We start from the raw sequence: 10,541 nt of genomic DNA, 5'->3' as shown, positions 1-10,541 counted from the left end.
GGGGGTGGACCAACATGCAGCCTTGGGGGGGATATTGATACAACTGCTGTGGCCCTCCCCCGCCAGAGCGCCAAACACTTCCTAAAGGTGAGGCTGTATCATCACCCCTATTTTACAACAGACAGGGACTGGCTTCCCCAAGGCCACACCAAGAGTTGTCTGCAGAGCCAGATCCTGCTTCTTCTCCCTACCATGCCGACACGTCTACCTTAGGAGCCCCATCCCTCAGCACTCCAGGGAAGGCACAGAGGGGGCTGTCAATGTTGGTGCTACATCATAAAACTATCCATCTGCTGTGCACACAGGAGCTGGTCCCGTGACAGGCTCGGCAGCCTCCGCTCTCTTTTGTAGTTCTCATGGATGGAGGGCAGTCGGGTAGGTCCCTGAAGAGGAACGTCTGGCTGTGGCCCATGCAGAAAGGGGCTCTAGCATTGTAATGAAGAGTTACACCCTCTACCACGTTTCAGGGGGTAGCCGTGTTAGTCTGTATCCACAAAAACAACAAGGAGTGCGGTGGCACCTTAAAGACTAACAGATTTATTTGAGCATAAGCTTTCATGGGTAAAAACCTCAGAAGCAGACATAAATATACGGACACATGAAGAGAAGGGAATTACCTCACAAGTGGAGAACCAGTGTTGACGGGGCCAATTCGATCAGGGTGGATGTAGTCCACTCCCAACAATAGATGAGGAAGTGTCAATTCCAGGAGAGGCAAAGCTGCTTCTTTAATGAGCCAGCCACTCCCAGTCCCTATTCAAGCCCAAATTAATGGTGTTAAATTTGCAAATGCATTTTAGTTCTGCTGTTTCTCTTTGAAGTCTGTTTCTGAAGTGTTTTTGTTCAGGTATAGCTACTTTCAAATCTGTTACAGACTGTCCAGGAAGATTGAAGTGTTCTCCCACCGGCTTTTGTGTGTTACCATTCCTGATGTCCGATTTGTGTCCATTTATTCTTTTACGTAGGGACTGTCCGGTTTGGCCAATGTGCATGGCAGAGGGGCATTGCTGGGACAAGATGGCATATATAACATTAGTAGACATGCAGGTGAATGAGCCTCTGATGGTGTGGCTGATGTGGTTGGGTCCTCTGATGGTGTCACTAGAGTAGATATGGGAACAGAGTAGGCAACGAGGTTTGCTACAGGGATTGGTTCCTGGGTTCGTGTTTCTGTGGTGTGGTGTGTAGTTGCTGGTGAGTATTAGCTTCAGGTTGGGGGGCTGTCTGTAAGCAAGGACTGGCCTGTCTCCCAAGGTCTGTGAGAGATTGTTTTCCAGGATAGGTTGTAGATTGTTGATGATGTGCTGGAGAGGTTTTAGCTGGGGGCTGTATGTGATGCCCAGTGGTGTTCTGTTTTCCTTGTTGGGCCTGTCCTGTAGTAGGTGATTTCTGGGTATCCGTCTCGCTCTGTCAATCTGTTTCCTTACTTCCCCAGGTAGGTATTATAGTTTTAAGAACGCTTGATAAAGATCTTGTAGGTGTTTGTCTCTGTCTGAGGGATTGGAGCAAATTTGGTTGTATCTTAGGGCTTGGCTGTAGACAATAGATCCTGTGATTTGTCCTGGATGGAAGCTGGAGGCATGTAGGTAAGTATAGTGGTCAGTAGGTTTCCAGTATAGGGTGGTGTTTATGTGACCATTGCTTATTAGCACTGTAATGTCCAGGAAGTGGATCTCTTGTGTGGACTGGTCCTGGCTGAGGTTGATGGTGGAATGGAAATTGTTGAAATCCAGGTGGAATTCGTCAAGGGCCTCCTTCCCGTGGGTCCATATGTTGAAGATGTCATCAATGTAGCGCAGGTAGAGGAGGGGCGCTAGGGGACGAGAGCTGAGGAAGCGTTGCTCTAAGTCAGCCATAAAGATGGTGGCATGCTGTGGGGCCATGCGGGTACCCATAGCAGTGCCACTGACCCTCTACCACGTCTTTCTTGAAATGTAGGCACTTAGGTAAGTGGTGGTTTGATTTGTTGAATACTGAGGCTTCCCTTTCACAGCTAATTTGCACATACTGTCCCTTAGACAGGTCACTGCATACAGATCTGTGCAGGAAGAGGTTAGATCTGCCCCTGACTGTCTTGGTATCCAACCCTCCACCTCCAATCTGTCCCCTAGAGCTGGGGCTCGTGGGTGTCAGGCACTGGGTGGCGAGACCCTTGAGCAAGTGGGCTTTAGCAGAGGGCTATTTCCACCCACTTTAAGGCCTCTCTATGCTGCCAGAGCAGGGTAAAGTCCTTGAAGTATAATGATTGTTTGTTGGACTGGGACCAAACAGGCCTGAGTGCCCCTACCTTAGCCCGACTGCCCTATGTGACAGGGTCGGGCCAGATAGCTCCAGGAGAGTGATCCTATTGGGATCCACCCACCCACTACTAGAGGACCTCCCCCAGCCTAAGGGGAGTATCTACAGGACCAGGATTCCAAGCGAGTATGGGGGACAACTAAAGATAAAACAGGGACAGGAGTGAGGTCATAGGGCTAAACGAAGGGAACTTGATGGGGAGTATAGCTAGGTATTTACACTCTCCCATGTAAAATGGAGATGCAAATGAACCCTTCTAAGAAACAGCTGCTGGAATCTGTTGTATTGAGTTAATGTTACAGAGGGGGCTGGCTGCGACTTTGCTTTTGGGTTAGAAATGGGCTCAAACGGACATCAGCGGGGCTGACGCTTCGTGCTATGTATGTGCTACAGCTGCACCTAGGCATTTATGCGCAATCTTCAGCTGCTGCATTTGTACCATCCAGCAACCCCGCCCTCTGCCTCGGCTTAAACGTGGGGCTGGGAGCTGCGGGGAGCCACCCTAGGAACTTACAAAACTCATTGCTTCGTTGCTGTACACACAACATACCTGACCCAAATCCACCAAAGCCAGGAACCGGAAAGCATCACCCACCAGTTCACGCCCTCTATGGTTCCACCCCCAAGTACCCACCTTAGACCACACATGGTAACTTTATCTCTGCTCTCTGGAGATGCTCGCCTTCCACTCCCCACCTTTACCAAACTATCCCCTCCTGCCTAGGTTGACCAGATGTCCTGATTTGACAGGGACAGTCCCGATTTTGGGGGCTTTTTCTTATATAGGCACCGATTACCCCCCACCCCTGTCCCGATTTTTTACGCTTGCTGTCTAGTCACCCTACTCCTACCACAAGTGCGTACCAATGGAACGAGTTCATTTAGGGAGGGAATGTTTTTTTTTTTCCCCTGAAAGTTAAATTGATGTAACCCGTTCTGTGGGTGACTTGAGAGCACAATATAGCTTAGTCCTGTAAACTTAAGGAACCAAATCAGTGGTTTTAAAATTTTTTAGGCTGTGTGCCCCTTTCCAAATAATGTCATCTACTGCATCCCCCCATCTGAGATAGGCAACGTGGGGGGGAGACGCAGGGTTACGTGCTCCCCCCGATTTCTGCCTTCCATTTCACAACCGTTTTTAGAGATTTTAAAATGGGGGGGGGCATGGAGGAATATTCAGGGGGGTGAGCAGCCCCATGCAGCAGGGCTCAGGGAAGGACCGCCACCTTTGCCCTCTAAGTCACCTCAGGTGACCACCCAGCTGCCTGGATTGCGGTGGGGGGGGGAGAGTAACAAAAAATTGTAACTCAAGGGGGGGGGTCAGTTTAAAAAGTGTTTTTTTAAAAAATTGCCTTGCATTGGTGTTTGCCCCTCCCACCCAAATGTTCCTCTGCGCTCCCATAGGGGGCAGGCCCCACCATTAAAAAACCTCCACGCTAAGCTATGCCGCTAGAAACACCCTTATATGTGCCTAGCAGTGTCTGCAGTAGGGGCTGCCTAGCTCTAACCATACACGTTTCTAACATAGCTGCAGCGGCACAAAACTTGGGTAGCCCAGCCCTCCGGTGTTAGCAGTCATAGAATATCAGGGTTGGAAGGGACCTCAGGAGGTCATCTAGTCCAACCCCCTGCTCAAAGCAGGACCAAGCCCCAGATCCCAAATGGCCCCCTCAAGGATTGAACTCATGACCCTGGGTTTAGCAGGCCAATGCTTTTCTGTTGCAAAATTGCCACCCTTAAGTCTTTTACTGAGTGGCCAGAGAGATTGAAGTGTTCTCCTACCGGTTTTTGAATGTTATGATTCCTGATGTCAGATTTGTGTCCATTTATTCTTTAGCGTGGAGACTGTCCGGTTTGGCTAATGTACATGGCAGAGGGGCATTGCTGGCACATGATGGCATATATCACACTGGTAGATGTGCAGGTGAATGAGCCCCTGATGGCGTGGCTGATGTGATTAGGCTTTCTTCCGGCAACTCGCAGAAGTTACTAGATCACATGCCCTGGTTCTCATGGGAGACTTCAATCACCCTGATATCTGCTGGGAGAGCAATACAGCGGTGGACAGAAAATCCAGGAAGTTTTTGGAAAATGTAGGGGACAATTTCCTGCTGCAAGTGCTGGAGGAATGAACTAGGGGCAGAGTTCTTCTTGACCTGCTGCTCACAAACCGGGAAGAATTAGTAGGGGAAGCTAAAGTGGATGGGAACTGGGAGGCAGTGACCATGAGATGGTCGAGTTCAGGATCCTGACACAAGGAAGAAAGGAGAGCAGAAGAATACGGACCCTGGACTTCAGAAAAGCAGACTTTGACTCCCTCAGGGAACTGATGGGCAAGATCCTGGGAGAATAACATGAGGGGGAAAGTAGTCCAGGAGAGCTGGCTGTATTTTAAAGAATCCTTATTGAGGTTACAGGGACAAACCATCCCGATGTGTAGAAAGAATAGTAAATATGGTAGGAGACCAGATTGGCTTAACAATGAAATCCTTGCTGATCTTAAATACAAAAAAGAAGCTTACAAGAAGTGGAAGATTGGACAAATGACCAGGGAGGAGTATAAAAATATTGCTTGGGCATGAAGGAGTGAAATCAGGAAGGCCAAATCACACCTGGAGTTGCAGCTAGCAAGAGATGTCAAGAGTAACAAGAAGGGTTTCTTCAGGTATGTTAGCAACAAGAAGAAAGTCAAGGAAAGTGTGGGCCCCTTACTGAATGAGGGAGGCAACCTAGTGACAGAGGATGTGGAAAAAGCTAATGTACTCAATGCTTTTTTTGCCTCTGTTTTCACGAACAAGGTCAGCTCCCAGACTCCTGCACTGGGCAGCACAGCATGGGGAGGAGGTGACCAGCCCTCTGTGGAGAAAGAAGTGGTTTGGGACTATTTAGAAAAGCTGGACAAGCACAAGTCCATGGGGCCGGATGCGTTGTATCCGAGAGTGCTAAAGGAGTTGGCGGATGTGATTGCAGAGCCATTGGCCATTATCTTTGAAAACTCATGGTGATAGGGGGAAGTCCCGGACGACTGGAAAAAGGCTAATGTAGTGCCCATCTTTAAAAAAGGGAAGAAGGAGGATCCTGGGAACTACAGGCCAGTCAGCCTCACCTCAGTCCCTGGAAAAATCATGGAGCAGGTCCTCAAGGAATCAATTCTGAAGAACTTAGAGGAGAGGAAAGTGATCAGGAACAGTCAGCATGGATTCACTAAGGGCAAGTCATGCCTGACTAATCTAACTGCCTTCTATGACGAGATAACTGGTTCTGTGGATGAAGGGAAAGCAGTGGACGTGGTGTTCCTTGACTTTAGCAAAGCTTTCGACACGGTCTCCCACAGTATTCTTGCCAGCAAGATAAAGAAGTATGGGCTGGATGGACTATAAGGTGGATAGAAAGCTGGCTAGATTGTCGGGCTCAACGGGTAGTGATCAAAGGCTCCATGTCTAGTTTGCAGCCAGTATCAAGTGGAGTGCCCCAAGGGTCGGTCCTGGGGCCGGTTTTGTTCAATATCTTCATAAATGGTCTGGAGGATGGCGTGGATTGCACCCTCAGCAAATTTGCAGATGACACTAAACTGGGAGGAGAGGTAGATACGCTGGAGGGTAGGGATAGGATACAGATGGACCTAGACAAATTGGAGGATTGGGCCAAAAGAAATCTGATGAGGTTCAACAAGGATAAGTGCAGAGTCCTGCACTTAGGACGGAAGAATCCCATGCACCGCTACAGACTAGGGACCGAATGGCTCGGCAGTAGTTCTGCAGAAAAGGACCTAGGGGTTACAGTGGACGAGAAGCTGTATATGAGTCAAGTGTGCCCTTGTTGCCAAGAAGGCCAATGGCATTTTGGGATGTATAAGTAGGGGCATTGCCAGCAGATCGAGGGACATGATCGTTCCCCTCTATTCGACACTGGTGAGGCCTCATCTGGAGTACTGTGTCCAGTTTTGGGCCCCACGCTACAAGAAGGATGTGGAAAAATTGGAAAGAGTCCAGCGAAGGGCAACAAAAATGATTAGGGGACTGGAACACATGAGTTATGAGGAGAGGCTGAGGGAACTGGGGATGTTTAGTCTACGGAAGAGAAGAATGAGGGGGGATTTGATAGCTGCTTTCAACTACCTGAAAGGGGGTTCCAAAGAGGATGGCTCTAGACTGTTCTCAGTGGTAGCAGATGACAGAACAAGGAGCAATGGTCTCAAGTTGCAGTGGGGGAGATTTAGGTTGGATATTAGGAAAATCTTTTTCACTAGGAGGGTGGTGAAACACTGGAATGCGTTACCTAGGGAGGTGGTGGAATCTCCTTCCTTAGAAGTTTTTAAGGTCAGGCTTGACAAAGCCCTGGCTGGGATGATTTAGGTGGGGATTGGTCCTGCTTTGAGCAGGGGGTTGGACTAGATGACCTCCTGAGGTCCCTTCCAACCTGATATTCTATGATTAGGTCCTATGATGGTGTCACTACACAAAAGAATAAATGGACACAAATCTGACATCTGGAATCCTAACATTCAAAAACCGGTAGGAGAACACTTCAACCTCTCTGGCCACTCAGTAAAAGACTTAAGGGTGGCAATTTTGCAACAGAAAAGCTTCAAAAACAGACTCCAAGGAGAAACTGCTGAGCTTGAATTAATATGCAAACTAGCTACCATTAACTTGGGTTTGAATAGAGACTGGGAGTGGCTGGGTCATTACACATATTGAATCTATTTCCCCATGTGAAGTATCCTTGCACCTTCTTGTCAAGTGTCTAAATGGGCCATCTTGATTATCACTACAAAAGTTTTTTTTCTCCTGCTGATAATAGCTCATCTTAACTAATTAGTCTCTTACAGTTTGTATGGCAACTTCCACCTTCTCTGTATGTGTGTATATATATCTTCTTACTATTATTATTATTTATTTATTTATTTATTAGTAACTTAGCCACTCCCAGTCTCTATTCAAGCCTAAGTCATTATGCAAGGTAACCTATTTCCCCTTGTTTTTTCCTACCCTTCTCCCCCCCACCCCGCCCACGGTGGTTCTTGTTAAACCCTGGATTTGTGCTGGAAATGGCCCACCTTGATTATCATACACATTGTAAGGAGAGTGATCACTTTAGATAAGCTATTACCAGCAGGAGAGTGGGGTGGGAGGAGGTATTTTTTCATGCTTTGTGTGTATATAAAAAGATCTTCTACATTTTCCACAGTATGCATCCGATGAAGTGAGCTGTAGCTTACGAAAGCTTATGCTCAAATAAATTGGTTAGTCTCTAAGGTGCCACAAGTACTCCTTTTCTTTTTGCAAATACAGACTAACACGGCTGTTACTCTGAAACCTTCTTACTATATGTTCTATTCTATGCATCTGATGAAGTGGGCTGTAGACCATGAAAGCTTATGCTCAAATAAATTTGTGAGTCTAAGGTGCCACAGGTACTCCTGTTCTTTTCACCTTGAATGGTCCCCTGAAATATGTGTTAACTACTTACACTAAACAATATGTTCCACCTTGTATTTAGCCGTGCCGCTGTGAGTACCTTTCCCAGATCTGAAGAAGAGCTCTGTGTGGCTCGAAAGCTTGTCTCTCTCAACAGCAGAAGTTGGTCCAATAAAAGATATTACCTCACCCACCTTGTCTGTCCTGCCTCTATGGCCGCCACTTGTTTAGGTTTTTGTCTGCAAAATCCAGGGCTCCCGGGCGCTTCAGAGTGCGTTCCATGGCGCCCGCTGCCAGCTGCAGAGAACTCACACCTCCTGTACCGCCACTGTGTTTCACTACCAATGAGCGAGGTTGCATGTGTGGAACTTTATTAAGCCCTGTGCACTGCTCTGTCCGTGTGGCTGCATGGGCTTCCCGCCTATCTCCTCACATTCCCTGCTTGCCTGGTGGCCTGCCACTACCGATGCCTCCTGGGAACCTGGGCCCTCCGCCTCCAGTTCCCGATCATGGTACAGGGTTCACACTTTAAAAAGAATCTGAAAAATTGTTATGGGGTCAGAACAAAGCTACACGAGCAACTGGCGCTCTGAAGAAGTTGACTGGCAGTCTAAGCTGCACGGCCGCCCAGCAGTCTACCCAAGGCCGTGCCCTTCAGGTGCCCCTCCCCGCACTGCTGTTCTGCTCCTGCCCTCTGCCTTGGGTTGAGGCCCTGGGAGTCTCCTGCTCGCTGTGAAGAGCGGAGTGGGGGCAGGGGAGGGACGGTGATGTCAGGGTATCCCCCTCCCATGTATCCCATCTCCGCAGAGTGGGGGGGGAGGGAACACAACACGGCTCAGGAGTGGGATGTGGGATGGAGCTTGCTGGTGGCTGCTGCTGGGTCTGAAGAAGCAGGCTTCAGCCTGGTGAGTGCAAATCTACTTAAAAGGGCAGTGTACTTAAAGGGGGAATGTGTGTGTGTCTCTCGCTCACACACCACACACTTTGTGTGTGTTGCTCGCTCACACACCATGCTGTGTGTGTGTGTCTCTCTCTCTCACACACACCCCACTGTGTCTCTCACACTCACCCACCACCCTGTCTTTCAAACACTGTCTCTCACACACATAACATGCTGTTTCTCTCTCTCTCTCATTCTCACACACACACCCCACGCTGTGTGCCTCTCGCTCTCTCTCACACACACACCTCACAGTTAATACAAACCGAAGATGTTGAGAACACATCAAGGAATCAAATGATAAGAAATGCCTATACAGGAATGCAAATGGAAACAAAGGAGGAATTGGAACTGTATCTGGTTGATATTACTAAAATCAGGTGGGATGAGTCCCTTAACCGGATTGTTAAAATCCGTGGTTATAACCTAGTTAGGAAGGATAAAGTGGGCAAAAGGGGAGGGGAAGTGGCACCCTTCAAAAATGGCATTACTTGTTTCCCAGTCACTGACAACCCGCAGGAAGATGATCTTGAATGCTTCTAGATCAATGTCCTCACAGAGAAAGCACACGATGGGGTATTAGCTGGTGCCTGCTCCAGCTCATTGAATCTCACGAGAACAGGATGGCCAGCGCCTTACGCACTGATCCATCGTGCGTAAGAGGAAAAGCTGCATACTCACGGGGAACGTCAATTGGAGTGACACATGCAGGCTGTCTTCTACTGCCAGTACTAAAAGGTCCTTGCAATTTCTCAACATGACAGATGATGATTTCCTAACTAACTCAAAAAGTGTTGCAGCCAACATGGAGGAATTCTTTATTAGCCCTTGTCTTAACAAATCAAGTTTCAGAGTAACAGCCATGTTAGTCTGTATTTGCAAAAAGAAAAGGAGTACTTGTGGCACCTTAGAGACTAACCAATTTATTTGAGCATAAGCTTTCATGAGCTACAGCTCACTTCATCGGATGCATACTGTGGAAAGTACAGAAGATGTTTTTATACACACAAACCATGAAAAAATGGGTGATTATCACCACAAAAGGTTTTCTCTCCCCCGACCCCACTCTCCTGCTGGTAATAGCTTATGTAAAGTGATCACTCTCCTTACAATGTGTATGATAATCAAGGTGGGCCATTTCCAGCACAAATCCAGGGTTTAACAAGAACGTCTGAGGAAGGGGGCGTGGGGTAGGAAAAAACAAGGGGAAATAGGTTACCTTGCATAATGACTTAGCCACTCCCAGTCTCTATTCAAGCCTAAGTTAATTGTATCCAATTTGCAAATGAATTCCAATTCAGCAGTCTCTCGCTGGAGTCTGGATTTTTGAAGTTTTTCTGTTGTAATATCGTAACTTTCATGTCCGTAATCGCATGACCAGAGAGATTGAAGTGTTCTCCGACTGGTTTATGAATGTTATAATTCTTGACATCTGATTTGTGTCCATTTATTCTTTTACGTAGAGACTGTCCAGTTTGACCAATGTACATGGCAGAGGGGCATTGCTGGCACATGATGGCATATATCACATTGGTGGATGTGCAGGTGAACGAGCCTCTGATAGTGTGGCTGATATTATTAGGCCCTGTGACGGTGTCCCCAGTGGTTCTGTTGTGTGATATGTGGTTGCTGGTGAGTATTTGCTTAAGGTTGGGGGGCCTGTCTGTAGGCAAGGACTGGCCTGTCTCCCAAGATTTGTGAGAGTGATGGGTCGTCCTTCAGGATAGGTTGTAGATCCTTGATGATGCGTTGGAGAGGTTTTAGTTGGGGGCTGAAGGTGACGGCTAGTGGCGTTCTGTTATTTTCTTTGTTAGGCCTGTCCTGTAGTAGGTGACTTCTGGGAACTCTTCTGGCTCTGTCAATCTGTTTCTTCACTTCTGCAG

Source organism: Chelonia mydas, chromosome 23 (assembly GCF_015237465.2).
Source record: "Chelonia mydas isolate rCheMyd1 chromosome 23, rCheMyd1.pri.v2, whole genome shotgun sequence".
NCBI classification, from domain to species: Eukaryota; Metazoa; Chordata; order Testudines; family Cheloniidae; genus Chelonia; species Chelonia mydas.
This window is presented reverse-complemented; position numbering follows the sequence as displayed.